Raw genomic sequence first — 25017 nt, 5'->3', positions numbered from 1 at the left:
CTACACATGTGTACATGTGCACATTAAGATTTAATTAGCAATGTGCAGATGAGAGGTAAAATATGCATTTGTGTACATTGTATTTGTGCCCAGATCCTCATTTAGAATAATGTTATTTTAATGAATTTCATATGCACTACTGCTGAAAATTAAATCATTCCCATCTTATAATATGTTTCTTCCTTTTTGGATTTGTGGTTCCTTAATATGGAACAGCTTTTATGTTCAGAGTTGCAGAGAATTCAGAGGAAGCTGCTTGGACCAGAATCTCCCCATCAGAAATAATCCAGACAATCCAATTACTTGAAATATTTCTGATGAGCTCTTTCTGTGTACAGCTTTAAAAAAAATGATAGAGAGCACAGAACATAAGACCCGTTGCATTGTTAAAGAAAAAAGGAACATATGTAATGCACTGTGGGAGTAATTTAACTTTCAGCAGTTGTTTCACACATGACACTAAAAAGCCTGTTATGTTTGGACTCCACTCTTTTTGGGACTTCTGAGAGGCATGGCAAATAAAAAAAACTTTATTTGGAATTTACTGGGACAAAAATGTACGGTAGATTGCCAACTATTGGTGAAGATCTGAGTTACTGCCACTGCAAATGCTGAATAAGTGTTTGAATGTGGCAGCCATGTCAAAGTTAATTTGTGGCAAACAATGTTCTGAGAAATCTGAGGCCATATAGACAATGATTTTCTTTTTTAACCCATTTTTGCCCAGCCCACAGGTGTACACATTTGGTCCCTGTTGCAGATATGCAACATTGGGCAGAAATGGCTAAAACCTACAATGTTACTTGGGTTTGTATGTTTGTATGTTATGAATATGAAAAAGAAACCCATTTTTAAAAAAAATCAAATGAGCATTATAGTCAATCTTCAATGTTATATCTTCATTTACAAATGGATGTAAGCCTAAACCCTTGTATGCAGAGTTTCATGTTAAATTCAGTTCTTTGGAAAGCTTTGAATGGCTAATACATCTCTCCCCCTAAAAAAAAAGTTCCTAAACCTAGAATAGTCAAAAGGCTTTTTGCTACTAGATAACAATGGAAAAATTGGATTGAGGAAGTGTAGGGAGATTGCCAAGCCACATGACTACACATGCACTGTTCTTAATACATTGTATTGTATCAACTATATTGAGATTTTTATTTTTCCTTTTGATTATCTATCTCCAACATAGCTTACAAGCAAAATAATGATGTCCAAATCATATTCATAAAAATCACATGAAAACAGATAACATAAAAATGACAATTTAAAAAAAATTACCATTGCAGGAGACAGTTCTAAAAAAAAAACACAAAATAGGTAGCAGTAGCCTAATAACTGAAAACTATGCAGAATAAAAATATCTTAATGGTTTTCCTAAAAAAAAACAAAAAACAATTTCCTAAACAGACCAAAGGAGCAGATGCTTCTGAGAATGGGGTTACTTGCCCAAAGTGGGAGGGATATGTGGCACAGCCATGGATACATTCAGCAGAAAGCTCCATTCACAGTCTAGTGAGCGTGACACACACCTGATGAAGCAGACCCTGCTCATTTTAAGAAATGCACTACACCATATGGTAGGTAGGACTACATCTGGCGAAAAAAGCAACAACTTTTTTTCAACCAAAAATACCACCCATATAAAAAGTCTGGAATAAATGTTGGTGGAACTACATCAGCAACTACATCTACTGCTACAACTACAGCAACTCTTCCTCCAGAGTTGTCCTTGGCCAACAAGTGTATTATTACACTGAGCAAAGGAGTGGAGGTCAGATTCTCAGAATCTGGCATTGTTTTGTCTGTATTCCTAAAATACAGTAAAATAGTGTAATACTATATGCATAAAATATTAGAATAAAATATTCATAAAGTATTCAATGGATACTGTAGTCATAAAATACAATCTATATTCAGTAGTGGGATATTACTAGTGGTTTATCTACTGCTCATAATGTTTACACATGTAAGCATCACACTGATCTGACTAAGGAGGTGGAGATTATCTTCTTTTATAAGGCATTGCATCTTGCAGGGAGCTCCATCTTTATCAACAGCATGGAGGTCGTATGTCCCTTTCCTACCTTGCAAACTCTAGTCTCAAAAGACTTTTGATCATCTGTGTGTATGTGTACTCCTGTAATACATACCACCACTGAACATGTGAATTTGTTAGGTTATGGTCATCCCTCCTGTGTAGTCAGCTTGTAGAGTTGTGGGTCTGTATAGGAGGTGATTTTGAGGAGTCCTTTTTACTCTCTACTTGGGCTGGTGTGATTATCATTTGGGAAATGTGCTCAGGCCTCTTATAAGCAGATACTGGCTGGTGTGTTGCATGCATAAGACCTGGAAGGGAAGGGGGATGGAGTTGGGAAAGATCCTACTGAAAATCCCTTCCTGAGCATGGAGCTTTGGCAGGAGGCTGTAGATTGTATCATGTTTTTATGGGTACGTGTGAAATATTTTAGGTAACCATTTCAACCCACAGGTGTACACGTTTGGTCCCCCTTGCATATATGCAACGTTGAGCAGAAATGGTTTACAGCCCAAGCCTATGCATGTCTACTCAGAAGTCTCATTAAAGTCAATGGGGCTTACTCCCAGGAAAGTGTGGATAGAATTGGGCTGTCTAGCAAGTAAAATGTGAAGTGGTTTTGAGAAAGCAGGACTTCTATTCTGTTTTTATTATTAAGTGTCATGCTTTGATCTTGTGCAAGTCACTTTCTCCCAGCCTGTCCTACCTCACAGGCTTGTTGTGAGGAACACCTTGATTTATTTGGAGGAGAAAACATACAAAAATGAAATAAGGAAATAAAACTGTGACCTTGTCATGCCTGTGCCACAATGATGTACTGTAGAAGGGGAGGGGGGATAAAAACAAGGAGGCAGATGATATAGGGGGAAAAAGAGATAGTAAGTAAAAGTAAGAGTAGTAAGTAAAATACACTGTAAAAATAATACAGTGTATAAGAAAATAATTAAAAATGGTCCCATATTGCAAGTTGTTGCTCAAACCAAGCGAATGGGGCTGCCCCACTCCCTTTTTCTGAAGTGTGCAGCAGCCCTGCCGGCTGGCCCTGGGGATCTCTAGCTGTAGGAGGTGATGTGATCCTTCCAGCGAGGCTAGCTGTCTATCAAGGCAGTGGTCTCCCCTCCTGCACATCCAACCCTCTCCATCTCATCTCATCCCCGCCCCGTCTCTCTCCTGTCTCCCCCCCCCTTCCCAGGCTGTGCAGGTCACCAGTTTTGTTGTCAAAAGCGCAGGCGGTGCGAGACGCTGCTGGCTGCTTTCTGCAAGGTCCCCCCCCCCCATCACCACCACCATCACCACCACCACATACGCACCCTAACCCCTCCAACCAACGTTTCCCAATTCCTGCAAACATTTCCTAATAAGGCTCCGGGCACGCTCGCTTGGAGGGGCAGCCCGGCGAGTTAAAAGAACCCGCTTGGATGGTGCTGTTGCAAGGGGAGCGGAGAGAAGAGCGAGAGCCGCCAACTCTTCCGGGGCTTCCGCGCGCATCGTGAGCTGAGCAGCTGCACGGAGGAATCGCGGTGAGTCTCTCTGATGCCGGCTGGAGCCCTGCCTCCTTTCTTCCTTGGGGTCTGCTGATCACTTCGCCCCGGGAGAGGATGACTTGTTGAACAGGAGAGGCAGCTCCTGTGAGCGAGATGCATCTCCTTCACGAATGCATGGGGGGGGGGGGGGAAGAGCAGGCAAAGCACGAAGTTTTGCAGGGAGCCCCACTGCAGCGCGTGGCTCTCCCCTTTGCTCCCACCGCCTGGTATGGCTCCGAGGGGGAGGAGCCCCTTCCACGCTGCGATGAGGCACCCTGCAAAATTTAGCCCAATCCTATGTGTGACCTACTCACAAGTAACTCCCATTGAGTTCAGTAGGGCTGACTCCCAGGAGAGCATGCGCAGGATTGCAGCCTGTGCACCCTTCTCGAGCTACGCCGCTGCATGTGTGGGTTTTTTTTTTTTTCTCCTTACAACATTGGCTACACTATCAACCCAATCCTATTCACGCTTTCCTGGGAGTAAGCCCCAATGATTCTAATGGGACTTACTTCGGAGAAGACATGCCTGAGATTGGGCTGTACGCCTGCAAAGATGTGCACACGTACTTGGGAGTGACTCCTACAGAGCTCGGTGGGATTCTTAGTATATACGTGAAGGACAGCTGTGCGATCCTGTGCACACTTACTAGGGAGCTACTTGGGGAGGAAACATACTCTGGATGGCGCTTGCACCGAATCCAGCCTGAACATCCCCCCCCCCGCCCCATGAATGAACTACTACTAGGGGACTACTAGGGGAATGGCTAGTGCAGCGCTCCCACGTGGCTGTGGCCACCAGGCGCGCACAAAGCCGCCCTCCTCTGCCTGTGCTTTGTTGAGGAGAGCGATGGCGTGTGGAAGGGGCAGGTAACCTTGCAGCAGAGGCTTCCTAGTGATGAATGGCGGGGCGAGGGCGTCTGCAAGGAGTGCTGGGAGCCAGCAGTCACTCAGGTGACGAGGGAGGCAGCCGGGCGCAGGGGGCTGCGTGGAGCGAGGCTTGTTTGTGACTTACTGGGAGGCTTTGCAGCCTCCGCCTCGGGCTTTGTTGAGAGTGATAATCTCTGGAGCGAAGGTCAGGCTTCCTTCCTCCTCCTCCCCAGCTCGCAGTGTAACTTCTGTCGCTCTGCTTGTTGCCATTTCTCCCTCCTCAAAGTATCCAGTCCCAGCCTTGGTGTGTGGGAAGGAAGTCTCCCAGGAGGCTGCTACACTTGCTACTTCTAGCTTAAGGCAGCCAGGCAAAGTCACTGTAAATGGCTAGTCCAGCAGCCATTTTCAACCACTGTGCCGCGGCACACTGGTGTGCCGCAAATGGCCTGCAGGTGTGCCATGGGAGTTTGAGGGAGGGTCACTGGGGGATGTGAGCCCCCTACCAACAGCATGGTGAGCATTGTCAATTGTCAAAAAACTGACAGTGTGCCATGAAACTTGTCAGTGTGCCATGAAATGAAAAAGGTTGAAAATCACTGGGCTAGTGCCACATGGGGCGGAGAGAAGGAATGAGATAGAAGCCCAGATTTACCACCCACACCACGTCCAGGGCCCACAACCGTGGTTTTTCACTGGAAGGAAATGCCAAGGCTCGGTTAATGTGATAAAAAGGAACACCAACGACTCCTTAAGCTTGTCTTCTTCCTGATGTCCACAACCCTCTGCAAGTGTGTTACTTTCTGAAGTAGTTCCAAGAACCTGCAGGTCGCCAGGTCTCCAAAAAGGATATAGTGGAAATGGAAAAGGTGCAGAAGAGATCGACCAATATTGGGATGGGGCACCTCACTTCATTTGCGACTAGGAAAAAAGGTGCCTAAGGGGGAAATTGACTGAGACGTACATAATTATGCAGGGGATTGATAAAGTAGATAGGAGCATGTCCTTTTCCCTCTCACACAACATCAGAACCAGGGGACATCTCACTAGGTCTGTTTGTGACCAAAGGCCAAAGGACTTGTAATGTGAAGCACATAGTTTGCCTTGGGGCTGCTGCATACAGTGAAGGGGCATTTAACCTCTGACATTGCAGCACAAATGGACATCACTGCCTTGGGGCTCCATTGCTCCTAGTGACATGTCTCCCTTTGAAATTGTTTTGAAGAACAAAAACTTTAACCAACAAATCACAGTGGAAAAAATTCAAGCAGAAAATTATCTACAATAATAAGTAGAATAGTAAGAAGAAGTAAGTAGTGTACAATAAAACATGATACATTATTATTATTCCAGATGTTCTGGTAAATACATCTGCTTGTATTTTGCACAATTCTGCACATACCGTGTGGATATTCATAAGAACCAGTTTAGTGTGTCTTATATGGGCAAGAGAGCCATTGTGGTGAGATGGGAGAAGGCCCTTACCAACATTTACACACAAATATGCATTCCATCCCACATGTAGATTGTACTTTAGCCTTTTTCACACCTCCAAGCCAGTTCTAGGTCTGCTGTTTGTATGTCTTTTAGAATTGTTTCTCTGAATGCAAATATGAATATGTTATATGGCAGTATGTTGTTCATGCTGGTTGTTTACAGTGATCTCAGAAGATTGCATTAGAAGGAACTTGGAGTCCAGAGCACAGGATCACCCTGTGTCATTGCTAGCACATTCTAACAAATCATCATCACATACAGTGGCATCACTAGGATTCGCATCACCCGGTGCGGGAGGCCTGTGCGTCACCCCATGCAGTGGGCAGGGCAACACCCCAGGTGGTGGGTGTGGTGATGTACCATCGCCCCACCCCCACTGGTTTTTTGGCAGTGCCTTTTGATAGAACACAGGTATTTCAATGTGGTTTGTTGCATTGCATTCTGCATGAAATTACGCATTGATTAATATATAACGTGATGGTATTATTCTTCCAGACTCTGATTTTAGTGATTTTGAAAACTTGTAGAGTCGCGCACACACACCCCCCCACCCCGTGTCAACTTACTAGCACCTTATTGTGGCAGTTCTCAAATTTTTAGCACCTGGACCTACTTTTTAGAATGACACTCTGTCCAGGACCCACTGGAAGTGATGTCATGGCCAGAAGTGACATCATCAAGCAAATTAAAATAAATAATTATAAATAGTTAAAATGAAAAAAGTAAATAAGGGGGAGCCAGTCCTGTTCCACCAAGTGAGTTTTCTCTGTAGTCTGCCTGCAATAACCCCCCAAAAAGAATCAGTGAGATCTTCAGCCCTCCCCAGTGCCCATTTTAAAGTCCTTCTATTTCAAGCACATCAATACAGCTTTACAAGTCTGAAAGTCCAATCTTCTCAGAAGTAAGTTCCATTAGAGTCAAAGGGGCTTACTCCCAGGAAAGTGGGGATAGGAGTCCAGCCTCAGAGCCCAATTTTATGCATGTCTACTCAGAAGTAAGTCCCATTAGAGTCAGTTGGGCTTACTCCCAGGAAAGTGTGGGTATGTTTGGGCTGTGAGGGAAACTGCAAGTGCAAAATAGAAAACATTCTGCTTACCAGTTCAAGCCTCTTTTTGGGTCCTTTCTAGTGGGGGGGGGGAGGCTGCCTTCTGGGGCTTTTGTTGCGCTCCAGTCCCATGGGATTGGGACCATTCTGGTGTCCTCACATTCACCTTTGCCTGGCCTGACCACCAGCCAAGGCATGTCTGCCTACTTGCGAGTAAATGCTACCGTGAGGCTACTTCGCTTCCCATAGGGCTCCATACACTTGCAGCTGGGGGAGGGACCTCCTCCTTGGGTGTTTTTGGGGGCTGCATTCAATGGATCAAGACCATTCTGATGTCCTTGCAGTCCTCTCAGCCTGCCCTTTCACACAGAGGAAGGCAGGTGTGCCTACTCGTGAGTAAACACGGCCACGTGGTTTTGCTTGCTTTCCATTGGGCTGAATAGGGACCTCCTTCTCTGGTGTTTTTGGGGGGCTGCATTTACTGGATCGGGACCATTCAGGTGTCATTGGATTCCACTCAGCCTGCCCTTTGTGATGCACTAAGGCAGGGCTTTTCAAACTGGGGTGTCTCCCAGAGAGTTTGAGAATCACTGCACTAAGGCATGTTCACCTACTCGCGAGTAAACACGCAGTACATTTCACTTTCCATAGGGCTCCATGAATTTTTTCCTTCCGGACTTTTGGCCATAACTTTTGTAGGGAAGGAGCTATCTCATCGGGGTTTTTTGCATTGTGTTCCGCCAGCCATTCCGCATCCAACAGTGTATGGCATGACACGGTAGCTCTTAATGGCACAATTTTAGCGCGTCACCCCCGGCGTGTCACGTGGTGCAGCCCACACCCCCTAGTGACACCACTGATCACATACATGCATCTCTTGTAATAAAACAAATTATGGCACAGATGCAAACTATCCTTTGCATCAAAATTAGTCCTTTTCAAACAATTTGAAAATGTTTTTCACTATGACTATCTTACTCATGACTTTCTGTTTGACACTTGTCCCTGTCAAACGCTCTCGTTATCTTCTCACCCTCTCCTTCTCAACCTCTTCCTGTAGTGTGTGGCTGTTGAGAAACTGCATACTGAGGTATGAAATCTACTTAACCCAGCAGATCAGTTTTGCTTCTTCACTCACTAGAAGGCTGCAGAATGTGTGATGTACTTAAACACTGCTTCCCCTGCGTATTGATAGAACCCTGATACAACTACATCTGATTCTCTGTATCATAGGTGGACATTAGCTTCAGAGTTCCTCAGTAATAATTTAGTGTTTGCATAGTACTTTTGGAGTGTACAAAGTACTTCACTAGTATAGTATTATGTTGATGTAACCCCTACAAGAATCTAATACAGAAAGTATTACTGTATTATCCCCAAGCTGCAGCTGAGGTTGAGAGGGAGTGACATGTAAAAAGGCACACTCACTTGCAAGCCTGTGTATGCTTACTCAGAAGTACATGTTATAGTGTTCAGTGGAGCTTACTCCCAGGAGACTGTGTATAGCAGTGGTTCTCAAACATTTTAGCCCCGGGTCCCATTTTTTAAAATGACATTCTGTTGAGACCCATCTAACTTTACGAGACTTTAAAAAGATGATCTAGAAAGAAATAATATATTTGTTTATTTACAAGTACTGTAATATTTTATTATTTGCAAAAATTTGATCCGTTTCTCATCATGAGAAATGAGGCTACAGACTGAGGGACTCAGGGTGCAATCCCAACTGCACCCTAAGCTGGTGCAAATTCCTTGCGCCAGCCTCCAGATGTCACAAAAGTGCTGTAAGGCACTTTTGTGCCACCCGTTGAGCTGGGAGCTTACAGACTTGTGCTGGCCTTCAGAGGCTGACTTTGGCCCCTGTGCCGGAAGCAAGGTAACTGAGTGGTGGCGGGGGGCTGCCATTGCAGGGTTCTGGGGAGGGCATTCCGGGGCATCCCAGCGGCAGGGGGAAGGTAGGCAGTGGGTGGGCCATGAATGGACCTGGCTTGGCTGAAGGGTGGGTGCAGGATCTGGCACTTAGGCCGAATCCTAACTCCACTCCTGGGCGGTCCTGCCGAGAGCTGGGCTGCTCAGATCTGCACCACCTCCTTAGGTGGCGCAGATCCAAGAAGCTCCATTGGGGACCCTGCAGCATTACTTGGGTAAGGGGAGATATTTTCCCTTGCCCTGAGTTGCCCCACAGGCAGCCCCAACCCCATGCTGGATACAGCGCAGGCCAGCTGGATTGGGCTTCCTGTTATGTGACCTAGCCTGCACTTACCCCCACTACCTGTCATTGTTGGACTTGGAAAAAACACACCAGGAAAAAAGATGCTCAAACATTTATCTCCCTATATTGACACAAGCTTGCAAACTGCAGGAGCTCAGCTCTTTGCAGGGCAGTTAGCAGCTATCTGATCTTTGAATAGCCTTAGAGCTTCAGGCAATTAGTTATCTGATCTTTCCATCACCCTTGTTTTCACTGGAGTCTCTGTGAGACCCACCAGATATTGGGTCCTGACCCACCAAGTGGGTTCTAACCCACAGTTTGACAAACACTGGTATATAGGATTGCATTCTTAGTAAATGGCAGAAGTGAGATTCAAACTGGGGAAATCGCAATTTACAGTAGTCTCTTAGGCCACAGGGCTACACCAGCTCTGTTGTCTATTTCCTCAACTGATGATTATATTTTATTTCTTTAGGGATGTGAGTCTTTTCATTTTGCAAATCTGTGGTTATCTGAGTAACGCAAACACACACACAAATCCTTTTTAAAAAATTTTTAAAATATTTTTCAAAAACAAATATACACACACATAACAGACAACACAAACATTGTCTGTTCACACTTCACTATACAAAAAAGGGTGCAGGAAATCATATCATCATATATCACTAAAACTAATAAATCATTACATATCTTAATCAATTTCCTCTTCTCAATTTACCTCTTAATGTCATTTTTCATTCATCTATCATAACACATCAATTAATATATATAGTACAATCATCTAAATGCCCTATCATATATTTCTAAAACTTCATTTTCAACCAAGCATAAAAGGGTTTCCATTGCTCAATTTGTATTAGTTTTCGTTGGTGATCCAAAATTTCTGAAAGTCTGTCCATTTCCGCCACATTCATTATTTTCTCTAGTAATTCATCTTTCATTGGTATTTTGAAGTCCTTCCAATATCTAGCATATAAAATCCTCGCTATAGTTAAAATCATAACTAGGTACACATCGTTTTCTTTATCTATAACAGGGGTGTCCAAAGTTTTTGGCAGGAGGGCCACATCAGCTGTCTGACACTGTGTTGGGGGCTGAGGAAAAAAAGAATCAATTTACATTTAAAATTTGAATAAGTTTACATAAATGACTATATTAAAGATGCTTATATGAATGAATGAAGGTCTTGAAATAGCTCAAGGCCTGTAAAAGACCTTGCACAAAGCAAGACTGGCCTTTCCTTTGCTGCCACTACTGCATCACAGAGTGAAACAGCAAGCAGTGGAGGAAGCCCTCATCCCACAGCTCATGCGAGAGGTCAAACAGTCACTCTCATGCTGAGAGCAGATGCATCAGGCCAGTACGGGCTCCAACAAATGTCTGGCGGGCCAGAGGCTCATTGGAGACTGGGGGCTCCCTGAGGGCTGCATTGAGAGGTCTCATGGGCCGCAAGTGGCCCTAGGGCCGGGGTTTGGGCATCCCTGATCTATAGCATCTAAAGTAATATTGAGCAAAAATAATTCAGGTTTCAACGGTATAGTAAATCCAACAATCTCTTGTATTAAATTTCTTACCATCCTCCAATAGATTAGCGTTTTTTTACACGTCCACCACATATGATAAAACGTTCCTTCCACACATTTACACTTCCAACAACTATTTGATATATTCTGTTTCATTTTTACCAATTTTTTTTGGTGCCATGTACCATCTATAAAACATTTTATATACATTTTCTTTGAAATTTGTTGCTCTAGTAAATTTTATATTATGCTTCCAGATCTGTTCCCATTGATCTATTCTGATATTATGGCCTATATTTTGCACCCATTATCAAATGGCATCTGTTCCATATAGAAGCCTTCTTGTTTGTCTCTCCCAAATCTTGAGTCTAAGTGCAGGTGAGTTCACCAGTCCATCTCCACACCTTGCCTTAACAATTCTTCTTTTGTCTTTAATTTCCCATCTTTCTTCACTAAATTTTCATATCTAATCATTTTTGTTGTCTCTAATAAACTTGGTCAGGTACATGCTTCCAGTGGTGCCACCCATCGGGGAATTTTCCCATACATCTACACACACACAAATCCTGAAGTGATTCTATGTCATGAAGTGCACAGAAATTAGCAGATGAAGTTTTCACCATATGGAGATCAATGTTATCTCTTACCAATGATGCAGATCAAACAGCAGTCAAAGGCATAACAGCAGGGCCGTATTGTGGCTGCACTGGAGATGGAGAGTTGGTTAGAATTGGGCTATCAAGCCTGTAAATGCACAAATATAAATATAATAAATATTAAACTATACAGGTTGAGCCTCATTATTCGCGTGGGTTCCGTTCCAAGCACTTGGATGGGTGCCATCCAAGGATCGCAAAAAACGCACTATAGCAAATCAATTGAAAAAACAAAGTTTCTTTGCTCAGGTGATTTAAAAACAGCCTTGCTGACCTTTGTGATGTAAGATAAGAGTCATTAAGAACACAATCCCTCAATCAGACCTCCTTCAAGCGCTTCACTCAGCACCCTTCACCAATGCAAAGGGATCACCTTCCTTTCAGGTGCTCAGGGGGAAGGGAGGGGTCACCTGGAGAGAGATGGATTGTCAGCCAGCTGCCCCCCCTCTCTCATTGTGGAGGCTATTGTTAAAGGACTGTTCAGTTTTTTAAAACTGATTTTAAAGGGGTGCATTTTCCCCTTCTCCAGGGATCAGCACATTCCTTCTCATTTGCAGGGGCCATTCGTGTTGAGTCAAATCCGTGAATAAAAAGGCTGGACCTGTAAATATTAAAGCTTTCTTTAAAGCTCACAACTTTAAAAAACATTGAATGTTATATGTCAGGGGTGCTCAAACTTTCAACTTTAGGGATGCTGGACCTTTAACAAGTGTATAGAAGAGAGAATTTCAGCAGGTGCAACTTGTCATCCTGACAAGCTGCACCTGCTGAAATTCTCTCTTCTATACACTTGTTAAAGGTCCAGCATTCCTAAAGTTGAAAGTTTGAGCACCCCTGTTATATGTATTTAAAAACAAATCTGTTAGCTATTGTGTATTCCTGTCTCTATTCATTATTATCCGTCAGAGCTTTTTAGTTTAATGCTGGGTTTTTATTGCCATCTGTATTCAGTTGTATAAAACTCTGCATAGCTCAGTGGATGGTTCATCTTGACATCACTCTAGTATGAGCAGGTGTTGGAAGAAGCAGGGATACCTAATGTTATTAGCCTAGGAAAATTGCTTTTCAGCAGGTCATGGGTGCAATTCTGTTAAGCAGAATTGGAATACTTTGCCACTTTCACTCTCACAAATACTTATCCCTTACTTATCCACTGGCTTGCCATCACTCCTTGAGACTTCCTTGCCTGGCTGACACAATACCAGCTAATGGTGACTGGAAATGTGTTTGTGAAAGGAAGCTGAGGAAGTCTTGCTGGTTCTGCTTCCTGCTTTTCAGAAATGCAGAACCATTCTCTATTTCCATCTTTTTTGTGCAGAGCATATGTTGGGGAGAACAGTAAGTGGACACGCTCCCTCTTAATACTGTCAACCAGTTTCTGAGGAGACCATGCTGAGTCTAAAATGCCACACAATGTCCCATCCTTGAAAATGTATAAATCTGTAAGTATAAAGTATATTTTTTCACTAAAGTATAAAGTGTAAGTATAAATCTGTAGGTGTGAGTTTGAATAACTCTTGTCCTCTAATCATTATTTTTTAGAACAATGCATCACTTTTTATTACTATTGTTGTTTTTATACCTGTGCTACTAACAGAGAAATGAATCTAATACTTGCAAGAGGTCTTTTAGAAAGATTAAAATCCGCTTTGCAGGTTAGCCATAATAATATATAAAAGAGGGAATTATTTTGGCTATGGACAATCTCTTTCACAGAGGGGCTTCTTTCATCTCTTAACAATAGAAATTGTGGTTTCCTTAGCCAAAATGCAAGGAATAACAACCCAATTCTATCCCCTTCCATGCTATAGCATGCTGCCATACCAAGGAGGCACACACTGCATGCAGTGGTGATGGGGCAATTAGGAGATCTGGGAGAAATAAGGAAAATAGTTTTTCCTTATCTTTGCTTAGGTCTCCTGAGGCTATGGGTCTCCTTGGACCTACACCAGTTATATAGCTGGCATAAGTGTGAGGAGAGAAAAGGGGAGGAACTGGGCAAAGAACAGCAGAGAAGATCTTGGTGCATGTTGCTGCCACTGGAATCCACACCCTCCAATCTACCCAAAAAACATTCCCTGCCCACAACATACCCTCACCGCCAACTTACTGGAAGCATCACAGCCCAGGATACATGGTGGTAAGGGTCTGAGGTTGTAGCCACTTTGCAGCAGTGGCTCAGACTGGCCTGGCAGTGGTGCAATCTTTGTGTCTTTGTTGGGCCTTTTGCAACCACAGAATGCTTGTTCTGCAGTCACAAAGTCTCATAGGATTGGGTTGTTAGGATTGCACTTAACAAGGAGAGATCTATCCTTCAAACAGCCACTGACAGAGCTTGATTTCCAGTTAGGTGGGAATGGTGGATATTCAGTGTCTTAGGAATAACCCGTTTTCTGATATTCCTCTGTGGAGGTCCACTCTGGGGTAAGGAAAGGTTTGCGTTTTTGCCTCACAGTTTTGTTAAATGAATCTTTCTAACTTTGCTGGCACTTAATAAGTCTAATCTATCTTTTGTTTCTCAAATTTAAAAGACAGTGGTTTCAGAGGGCCTCCAGAAGTCCACAAATGTCTAATTTAATTAAAGTGCCTGGAGGGATTAAGTGCATCTGAGCACTTCCATCTCTTTTGGAAGAATGGTTTAGGTAGGGCCAATCACTTTTAAAGATATTTGAATACTGCTCCCTTGTTAGTTCTGTTGGCGGCTAAGGCACAGATTAGTAGCAGAATCTTAGGGGAGGGCAGAGGTGATTTTAGTGAGAGCCTTTTTAGTAATTTGAAGACGCAAGAAAAAAATAATATATTCTAGAATGTTTGAAAAATATTGTTCCATATGACTTACTTATACAGGCTTCCTAGGAGTCACTGGAGAGATGTGAAGAGCAGAGGTTGCCATGGTGATTCATTAGAAAAAAGCCGTAGTAGAATAATTTATTGGGACCACAGAAAATGCCAAAATATGATTGAGAACTGGCAGTGCCCCCAATTTTGGAAAAATCTGCTAGTTACTAGCAATTTCCTCTTCTCTTTGTTGTGGTGGCCTCAGTCCTATTTCCCTTTTCTTCCTTGTGCTTGCTCTCTGTCTTACTCCTTCCTCCTCCATAGCATCCTCTCTCCTAATTTCCACTGCTGGCTTACCTCCTGGTGTCTTGGCTGCTTCATGTGCTTGCTTCCATCTCTTGTAGTTCACCCTGCATTTTCACTTCTGCCCTCCTCTCTTTTGCCTACTCATCTCCCTGCCTTTTACCTGTTGCTTGTCCTTCTCTCTCAACACCTCTGTCTGTTGCCCCCTGCCCCATCAATACCCATATTTCCCTTCTCCTAGGCCCCTTTATCGACTACTTCTGGCTCTCCTTCTTGTCCATCTCCATTTGGGCTTTCCCTTCTCCTTTTATTCCCTTTTGTCCTCGCCCCCAGCCCCGCCCAGCTCTGTTTTAAAACCTCCTACCATGCTGTCTTCTCTGTGACCCCACTGCAGTGGCGTCACTAGGATTCATGTCACCTGGTGTGGGAGGCCTGCATGTCACCCCATGCAGTGAGCGGGGCAATGCCCCAGGTGGTGGGCGTGGTGATGTACCAGCACCCCACCCCCACTGGTTTTTTGGCTGTACCTTTTGTTAGAACACAGATATCTCAATGTGGTTTGTTTCATTGCATTCTGCATGAAATTATGCATTGATTGTTATATAACATGATGGTATTATTCCTCCAAATTCTGATTTTAGTGGTTTTGAAAACTTGTAGCAGTTCTCAAACTTTTAGCACTGGGACCCATTTTTTAGAATGACAATCTGTCCAGGACCCATTGGAGGTGATGTCATGGCCAGAAGTGACATCATCAAGCAAATTAAAATAAATAATTATAAATAATTAAATTAAAATAAAAGAAATAATTAAATAAGGGGGAGCCAGTCCTGTTCCACCAAGTGAATCTACTCTGAAGTAAGTCCTATTGTGGTCAATGGGGCTTACTCTCAGGAAAGCGTGGGTAGGACTGCAGCCTGTGAGCCCAATCCTATGCATGTCTACTCTGAAGTAAGTCCCATAGTGGTCAATGGAGCTTACTCTGTAGTCTGCCTGCAATAACAATCCCTCCCCCCCAAAGAATCAGTGAGATTGCCAGCCCTCCCCAGTGCCCAGTTTAAAGTTCTTCTATTTCAGGCATATCAAGATAAAGACCCTCCTGGCTTTTCAAGTGCAAAATAGAAAACTTCCGCTTACCAGTTGAAGCCTCTTTTTGGTCCTTTTTTGGGGGCGGGGGGGGGGGAGGCTGCCTTCTGGAGCAGATCCATCGGATTGGGACCATTCTGGTGTCCTCACATCCCCCTTTGCCTGGCCTGACTACCAGCCAAGGCTCGTCTGCCTACTCATGAGTAAACACGAACTTGAGGCTGCTTCACTTTCCATACAGCTCAATAGGGCAGCTGGGAGGCAGGGATCTCCTTCTGGTCCCTTAGGGTGTTTTTTGGGGCTTCATTTATTGGATCAGGACCATTCTGACATTGTTGGAGTCCTCTCAGCCTGCCCTTTCCGATGGACTAAGGCAAGTTCGCCTACTCCGGAGTAAATGCGGCCACGTGGTTTTGCTTGCTTTCCGTAGCTCTGAATATGGACTTCCTTCTCGGGCTTTTTTGGGGCTGCATTTACTGGATCGGGACCATTCAGGTGTCGTTGGATTCCTCTCAGCTTGCCCTTTCCAACGGACTATGGCAAGTGCGCCTACTCACGAGTAAATGCATGATACGGCTCACTTTCCATAGAGATCCATTCATTTTTTCTTTCCAGTTTTTTGGCCATAACTTTTGAACGAAAAGAGCTATTTTAATTCTGTTTTTTGCATTGCACTCCACTGACCATTCCGCATCCACCGGTATATGGCACGATGGTAGCTCCGAAAGCTGCGATTTTAGCGCGTCATCACCCCCTGGTGTGTCAACCAGTGCGGCCCGCACCCCCCTAGTGACACCACTGCCACCAACTGTGCCAATGCCAAGTGCCCCCAGTCTCACAAGAGCAGGCCATTCACTTCTTGTCCTGCACATCTGTGCTGCTGTTGAGACTGCAGCAGTCACAATCTGTCTTCAACACTGAGCAGAACACCTCAGTTTCTTGGGAAGCAGAGAGCAGAAATAAAGAGATATGTGGATGATTTTACCTATCTTTGGTAGCTGAGTTAATACTGGCTACATTTTGCAGTTCTCTGCGTCTTCTTGTTCTGTTAAAGACATCAAAGTGCAAAATTAAGCAGCCTCAAATTTACTATTATACAGTTAGTAAGCAAATTTTAAGTGAAGTGCCTAAGGTTGCCAGCATATGAGAAGAAAGCTATCTTGGCCTGCTCCTGTGCATCTTCATTTGCAGAAGGCAGCAGGTGAAATTTCAAGGCATGGAGAGAATATCACATGATTATGCCCGCAGGTCAAGCTACTGTTAAAGATATATTATACCCTTATACACCTTATACCCAGTGTTTTAATCTGCGAAGCTGGGGCTGTTGTTACTTCCATTCTTGTCACACTTCTACTGTTGTCATCACCACATTCACAACTGATGCTTGGTAGTATTCCAGTCCTTGAGCTTCTCAGTTTCCTCCATGTTTGGAGATTCCTCTCCTAGAACTACAGGTTTTCACCAAGTCTCTGGTCCTAGCTGTTGAAAAGAATGGAACTATACTACTGCTGACCATGCATTTGGTGCCTTACATTCTTGTGATCGGCAAAGGCTATATTTTGTATCATGACAAAACTTAAGATGCGGACAAGAAGGCTGATGAGTTTTCAGCCAAGTTTTCTGCCAAGTCTAAGACTTCCTGCCAAGTTCTAAGACTACATTGTGTTTCCAAGTGGTCCTTTTCCCCATTGCCTTCTTTTTTCATCTCTTAAGGGATGAGGTCATATTTCAGACACAGAGCACATGCTTCGCACGCTGGGTTTCCCCCATAGTGTGTCTGCTCTGTGAAGGTTGCACAGTTGCACTGTTTGCTAAGAACTGTAAGCTGGAAATATTTATATTGACGGGTGAGATAGAAGTTTGTCAAACAAACAAACAAAACCCTTCAGTAGCCATGGTTGCCTTGTCCTTGTAATGTCTAGTACCCATGGCCATAGGTGACTTGAAAAATGGGTTTCCCTTTTATTAACCATGATTGCCTTGTCCTCCTACTCTGAAACAGGGTTACTTACATTTGCTCACCATATATTTATTTAGTATCATAAGTGTATGTATTCTTCAGACAGTAGAGTCTTTTTGCATTAGTGGCCCGACTGGTTTTGAGTGGGGAGTAACTATTATTATTAGCTAACCCTGTGCTTGTCAAGAATGAAAGATGAGAAGGTGCATGGCAAGAACTGGGTTGTGGTGGGAAACTTGGCTGAATCCTCCTCTCTTTCTTTTTCCCAGCCCTCTATCTTCAGCTGTTTTCAAGGAGTGGGTCATGCCCTGGAACCTAGTTCTTACCATTTAATCCCAACCTCAGTTGCTAGGATGAAGAGGGCTCTCTTCCTACTTCATCATTCCATAGCTCTTCTTCCAAGTTGCTACTGCTGCAGTATATGTGAGAAGTGAGGCTAAAATTTCTGTCCTGTCATCTGGACAGAAGCCCCAATATTTCAGCAAAAGAAACAATTTTGACATTATTCCATGTTTATGTTCATTCATATGGGGGGAGGAAGCACTAGTGTGGAAAATGCACCTCATGTTTAGCTGTGCATTTTTAACCCATGCCTGGCTTCTTTGGTTACCTGAAACAAAGAAAGAATAGTTAACAATTATAATGCTCAGTGGAGTTTTATTTTCTTCCTAAAATAATAATAAAAGAATGATTCACAGCACAATCCTAACCATGTCTACTTAGAAGTAACATATTATATTCAGTGAGGCTTACTCCCAGGAAAGTGTGTATAGGATTGCGGCCTCAAATGAGGCATCACTCCATGAATTACAGTTAACAGGTTCTAGGCTGATAGATAGAAGGGAACCTATGAAGGGCGCAATCCTAACCCCTTATGTCAGTGCTTTCCAGCATTGGCATAGCAGTACCAATGGGACATGTGCTATATCCTGCAGTTGGGTGTCACTCACAGAGGCCTCCTCAAAGTAAAGGAGTGTTTGTTCCTTTACCTCAGAGCTTCATTGCCCTTATGTCATTGCTGGAAAGCACTGACATGAGCCCTAAGTAGTACTTTGCAAGAAGGGCCCTGCCTCCAAATGGGTTTAACAATAGCAACAAAAGCTTCCACCCCACCATCTTGTGAGGGGCCACTGGGTGACACACCCCTGTATCACTTGGCCATGATGGATCCACCTGGGGTGCACTAACCCAGATCCTGGTTTGTTAGCACCGGCCCCAATCCTGCCAGTCAGCAGGGGCTGTGGCCCCAGATAAGGCTAGTTCCCTGCCAAAGTGGGCCCACCTAAGCCCCTCTGAAATTAAGTTGGCCAAGGAGGCAGCTAGGCTGCATTTAAGGGTATCCTGAACAGGGGATTGGGAGAATGCTGTGAGAGTAGAAGGAGGGAGGTGGCCTGGTCACCAGGAAACTCCTGTGTAGTGTGCGCGACCCCATTGTGTCCAACCCTGCTCTCCTGTAACACCCTACTTAAGGGGCCCTCTAAATGAGGCACCTGGGCCCAGCTACACCTTGTTTAATCCTCCCGTCATGATTTATAACTTACTGATTTGAGAGGGAATGATAGGAGACATTCAGAAATCTGTCTGCATTTTATTTGCTCACAACCAATGCTCATTGGCATTATGTTTTCCTAATACAGAATGTTGTGATGAGGGAGCTTGGATGCTATCTTTAAAACATGGTTGCGATCCCGGCCCCAGTAAGTGACATTTAAAAGCCCTCTGGAGATGTGGCGCCCCGGGGCATTTGCTTCCCTTGACCCCCCCCCATGTATGCCAGTGTTAAAACATATCATGAAAAGCCCATATTTGTCAAAGTGTATATATGAACATCCATATATTGACTTGAATGTAAATTGTATTGCTTTCAGATTATCCAGATTATGACTTAGATATAGCAGTCCTCTATTTTGATTATTATAAATTTTGTTATTCTGCTCCTTACAGTTCTGCTTAAGAGTTAATATGATTTTTGGTTGTGCATTTCAAATAATAACAAAAAAATTTTTTTTATTAAAACATAATAAAATTATGGGCATGTAAAATTATGTTTACTCCAAGTACAACTGAGTTTTGTTTTCTAGCAGATGTGCACAGGATCACAGCCTGAACTATAACACTTCTCTCTCACATACGCACATTCAGTATTTACTGATTCCTGCTAATTATTGACTGGCTGGGGTGATTAATTCTTGCTTACGGCTAATTGTTATCCATACTTGTAGAAACAAAACTCTTTAAGAGTCTCAAATTTATGGCAGCACTCTGTTCTTTGTCATCGTTTCTGAATGTTCTGCTGTTTCCACATGAGAGACTTTATTTTGAGGCAGTCGAGGTCAGGACCTGATTGGGGGATGGTTCAGAACATGGGATTTGTCTGCAGGATAAGGTTCAGGGTTTGCTACAAGCTGTTATACTCTGTGTATATGTTTGTCTGTGTATATACTCTGTGTATATACTCTGTGTATACTCTGTTTGTATGTGTGTCTATAATGTTGAACAGCATTGGTAAAGATGTGGGCCAGACTATCTGTACTGCATTTACTGTGGACACATGGAGAAATGGCTCAGTTGAGAGCCAGTTGATTCAGTGATGCCACATACTAAAATGTCCATTTTCCATTGCTCCATCTTCCTCAGTATGATCTAAACCAGCAATTTTCAACAAGTGTGCCATGGCACGCTGGTGTGTCACAAATGGTCTGCAGGTGTGCTGTGGGAATTTGGGGGAGGGTCATTTATTATTAGGACCATTGGGGGATTTAAGCCCCCCACCAGCGGCATGGTGTACCTTGTCAATTACCAAAAAACTGATGGTGTGCCTTGAAAATTTTAGCACCTTGTCAGTGTGCCCTTAGATGAAAAAGGTTGAAAATCACTGATCTAGACTGACTAGCAATGGCTCTCCAGTGTTTCAGTCAAGCATCTTTTGTAGCCCTACTCAGAGAGATCACAGAGAAAACGCATGTTTTATACCTGTGTGATATCCCTTGGGGTGAGCCACTTCAGCCTAGGGGCAGCATGGCCTCAAAAGGTTATACTGGGACATCCTCTGTGTCCCCCAGCCTGCCATTTCCAGAAAGCAGGCTCAGACCTGTGGAGGATGCTCTCAAGGAAGGGTCTTATTAACAAGGATATCTATATAAGTCTCGCACTCCAGTTGTGCCAGCTCTAATCACAATATAGCTCAGTCCCTTGGAGTAACCTGATTCTCTCTGCTGGCCCTTCTCTAGTTCCAAGCTGGCCACCTCCCTTGCCTTGCCCAAGAGGGCTTCATTCAAGCACCTCCTCAGCCATTGGGGTCACCCTCTGTGCTGCAGCTGGTGCTGCCTTCTTCCTGACAGAGATCTTCTCCTAGAGGATCCAGCCACCCCCAAGGGAGTGCCAATTCACTGTACCTTGGGCTCTTCCAGCTTCCTCTTCCTGGGACCTCTCCACCTTTTCCTTCCTTGCCTCTCTGTTCTTTCATCCCTTGCCATTGCTCTCTATTTTTCCTGCAGCCAGCGTCAGCTCTTCCTTTGTCCTCTTCTCCCCCTGCCTTGTCACTGCCTCCTGGCCCCTCTTTTATCCTTTCCAGCCCTCTGTCTCCCTCCTATCCCTGGCAGATGCCATCTTACCCTACCCAATCTCTTGTGGCGCTTCCCAAGGTCTTGGGGTATTTGATTTCAAGAGACCTCAGAGTGTCATTTAGGTGGCTGCTGTCAGCTTCCAGGCTACAACCTGACCTTCTTCTTCCTTGATCAACTTCTCAGCCTTCTTTAGGGAGGTCCATATCATGCTTGTAGAAGCTTTGTGTTAGAAATATTGTATGTGGCACCATAAATGTATGTGTCAGTGTACCACATGAGAGGAAATAAATCTCTTCAGAATGCCTGGCATCTAGAAAATAACATAATTGAGGTCACAGCAAATAAGCTCCATTTCATTTTTTTAATGAAAGGAATATATTATTCAGATGTACTCTTTAAACAGTAGTTTAAGCAGTGAATTAAACCTAAATGCCATCATAAAAGTTCAGTCTTGTATCTCATTTTAAAATAACGTCTTGAGGACTGGTTATTATCCCCTAGCCCTTCCTCTCTTTCACTTTCTTAAAGATGCTTGCAGCCTTGATGACAACTTGATTAATGTGCTGGGAAGTGTGCCTGTAGATTGTCGTGGTCATATACTGTCTAGGTCTCTTGGCAGGCAGGTTGCCTGTGGAATGTAGCTATAATGCTAGGGTGAAGGTTAACAAAGTGGCTTTGTTTAAAGCTAGTTATAGCAAATCAGTACCACTCATTGCAGTTGCTGTGCTAAAAACCAGTAGGTTTGTGGTAACTTTGTCAAATTCTAGTATATATAGGACAACCATGAAGTGGCATGATTTTGTATTGCAAACAAAAGCTCTCTTAATCCTCAGAAACCAAGATGTAATACTTCATCATCTTTCAGTAGGCCTGAAAGCAGCAGGCCTCGTGGATCTTGACTTCCTTACTGCCTTCTGTAGACCATGTGCTTGTGGAGTGGAGAGGTGCCAACTCTTCTGAGTTTATAACCACAGATCAGAAATGATTATAAGGTTGGGTATTTTTAAGCCCAGAGCTGCCAGTCTCATGATGAAAATATGAAAAATCTCAGTTTTCATTTAAATATAGGAATGGTTTATAACTCTTTTATTTTTGTTCTTTAGAAGAAATTGTAAGAAACTTGAATACTGATGTGGGCTGAAGAAGGGTATCGCAGAACTGCAATTAATAGCGCAGTCCTAACTTTGGGCTGAGCCAGCACAGCCATCCCAGCGCCAGCTCAGAGTGTCACAAACGTGCCATAAGGCACATTTGTGACAACTCATGATCCGGCAGCACTGGCCCAATGGTGTGTGCCGGCCTACCGGCGCCACATCCTGTCCCAGTGCCAGCTGGCACAGGTAAGTATATGGAGGGGGGGGACAGGGGCTGGGAGAGGGTGTTTTGGAGGCAGGGAGGGAGAATTTCTGGGCAGAGGAGGGCAGAACAAGGGGAGAATCAGACCTGGGAGAGGGGTGGGATGAAGCCTCCTCTGCCGTTTCCTAACTCCCTTCTTGGGTTGGGCCCTACACAGAGCTTCCTGAATTTGCACCAGCTGTACAGCTGGCACTGTATGTGCAGCACCTCAAAAATTAGATATAGGGAAGCATAATAATGTTTACAGTATGAACCTGTGCATGTTTACTGAGAAGTAAATCCCACTAAGTTCCAGGGGTCTTTCTCCTCAGGTAAGTGCACCTGAAATTGCATCCTTAGTCTAAAAACATGTAGGGGTGTAGAATTTCCTTTTATCTGGTTTATAGTTTCCAAAACCTTATGATTTATTTCTGATTGTAAATATCAGTATTTTCTCTGGTAGTTAGGAGGGCCGGAAGCTAAAGACGTCATCTTTTTTTATGGGAAGGTGCCCATGCTGAAGAGAGTTGCAAGAAAGGCAGAAAGTCAGGCCATACCTTTTTCAGCACAGAAATGCAGTGATGGAAAAAAAAGATTCTCCATTTGAAACATCTAGAAGTCATGTAGCTATTGAAAACAGAATAACCCTGATTTTAAAAAAAGCAACATTTTCTAAAAAATGAAAATTAAATATTCAATCAGAATGGAGTTCAAATGATGCTCATCTCGCAAACTATGTGATTTGTAAAATTTGTATGGCAGTTATATACTGCATATCCATGCTTCATCAGTATACATTTCGTGCTGTAGTTAAGCTCTGTAAAGATACAAGAAAAATGGTTTTACATGTGTTTCTGGAGCTGTGAAACAGCGGTTAGATTAATGGAATGAATTAATGAGCGAAATCCACATGTACAGGCACATAGTGCAGAGTTCCAGCTGGGATGGATACAGTAGTGCAACTGGTTGAGGGCAACACAAGCTCTTTCACAGAGTATAAGTAAACACAATCCTATATGTGCTTACTCAGAAGTTAGTCCCATTTTATTAAATGGAGCTTACGCCCAAGTAAGTACAGTATGCTTAGGGTTGCAACCTAATATAGAAGTATGTTTACCATGCAGTGTAATACTCGCCTATAAGTTGAAAAATTTATGCCTGAAAATTGACCCTGAAAGCCTGGGTCGACTTATACCTGGGTCGATACAGTGACTGAAGCTGAAGCCACTGGGAAGTTTAGCAGCTGTCTGTGAAGTGGGGGTGGGGGTGGGACTGGGCTGAGAAGCAGCATGCCATTGGAGCTTCTTCCAGGAAGAGAAGTGAAGGTGCATATGGGAATTGTAGTCTTTATGAGGGCTGCTGCTATGGAAGTGCAGCTCTGTACTCCTCACAAAGCCTATGAAGGTCCCATAAGCACCTTCATCTCCCTTCCAGCAGCTAAAGAGCCTCCTTTTTTTTTTCTTTTTGCTGCTGCCTCAGAACAATTCCTAGCAAGTCATTTTCAAAGAATTTCAGCCCCCCCCCCCCCAGTTTAGGGGTCTGGTTTTGAAAACACCGGGATGAAATCCCCATTTCCGTCTGAAACAAAGTCCCAGGCTACAATTCAGTGCATCATGACTTAAGAATAACACCCATGGAAAGCAGTGGGTCTACTTCTGAGTAAAAAGGGTTGCAGCTATGTGCAGCTGCACCTGCTCACGCTCAGTCCTTGTTGCTTGTCTCTCTGCTGTGAATTGAATTGCACACTCCCTGTTATTTGTTATATGTTATATGTAGAGCCTCTGGCTTAACACACCAGTCACCTTAAAGATGGATTTGATTAATAGTTCTACTGGTATGTTGTTTACAGGCACTTACTCTGATAGTGTTTACGAAAAGGTGGTGAAGACCAGAATTTAAAAAGTTAATGAAGAAAAATCTATCTTAGGATCTTTTACTATGTTTTTAATAAATTGGGGCTGTTCAGTTCTCAGGTAACAATTACAGGTAGGTTATTTTTCAGGATCTGACCTCTGGTGAAATCAGACAAAACTATAGTCAGACACCCCACTTTTAACCCCCATTGTATCCGAGGGTCATAGGAAATTTCATGATTTTGTGCTCAAAACCTGCCCTTGACTTATCTGTGAGATCGACTTATAGGCAAGTATCTATGGTAATCTGATGGCCAGTATCCAAGTAATTGGTTCCCTAATTCAAATCAATATATGAAAATAAGCACTCGTACTGTTTTTGACACATGTTGGCTACTTAGCATTGATAAGTAACATTGATGGCAGAAGCAACTCTATGCTTAGTGGATGTCCATTTGGCATATCAACCTCCCTTCTTCACTCATAGAGCCATCCCGCCCTTTGCCCAGGCCTGAACCACCTTCCAGGTCACCCTCCCCAGCCCAGTTTTGTCTCCTCACCATCCCCCTGTGCAAAATTGCCTCCCTGCTGCCTGGTGAGGAACTTACCTTTGGCAGTTCTGCAGCACATTGCACTGAGGCCCAGCACCCAGTGGTGCTAGCTTCTCCACCAGTGCCATTCGTCTTCTGATCACTTCAACCTGCTATTGTTTGCAACAGCCGTTGCTGGGGCAGCTTGTGGGCTGCTGGTGCTGCTCCAGCATAGGATCAGGC

The 25017-nt window shown here is 43.8% G+C and overlaps 1 protein-coding gene across 1 annotated transcript in view; it reads left to right on the top strand.

Moving 5' to 3' along the window:
* Positions 1-3479: 3479 nt before the first annotated feature.
* MYLK (myosin light chain kinase) overlaps positions 3480-25017 on the top strand; it is a 246000-nt gene continuing 224462 nt past the window's right edge. The window contains exon 1 of the mRNA XM_066621393.1: positions 3480-3558. The gene's annotated coding sequence lies outside the window, so the exon portion shown is untranslated. The remainder of the gene's footprint in view (positions 3559-25017) is intronic.

Source organism: Tiliqua scincoides, chromosome 1, assembly GCF_035046505.1.
Source record: "Tiliqua scincoides isolate rTilSci1 chromosome 1, rTilSci1.hap2, whole genome shotgun sequence".
Lineage (NCBI taxonomy): Eukaryota > Metazoa > Chordata > Lepidosauria > Squamata > Scincidae > Tiliqua > Tiliqua scincoides.
This window is presented reverse-complemented; position numbering and strand designations above follow the sequence as displayed.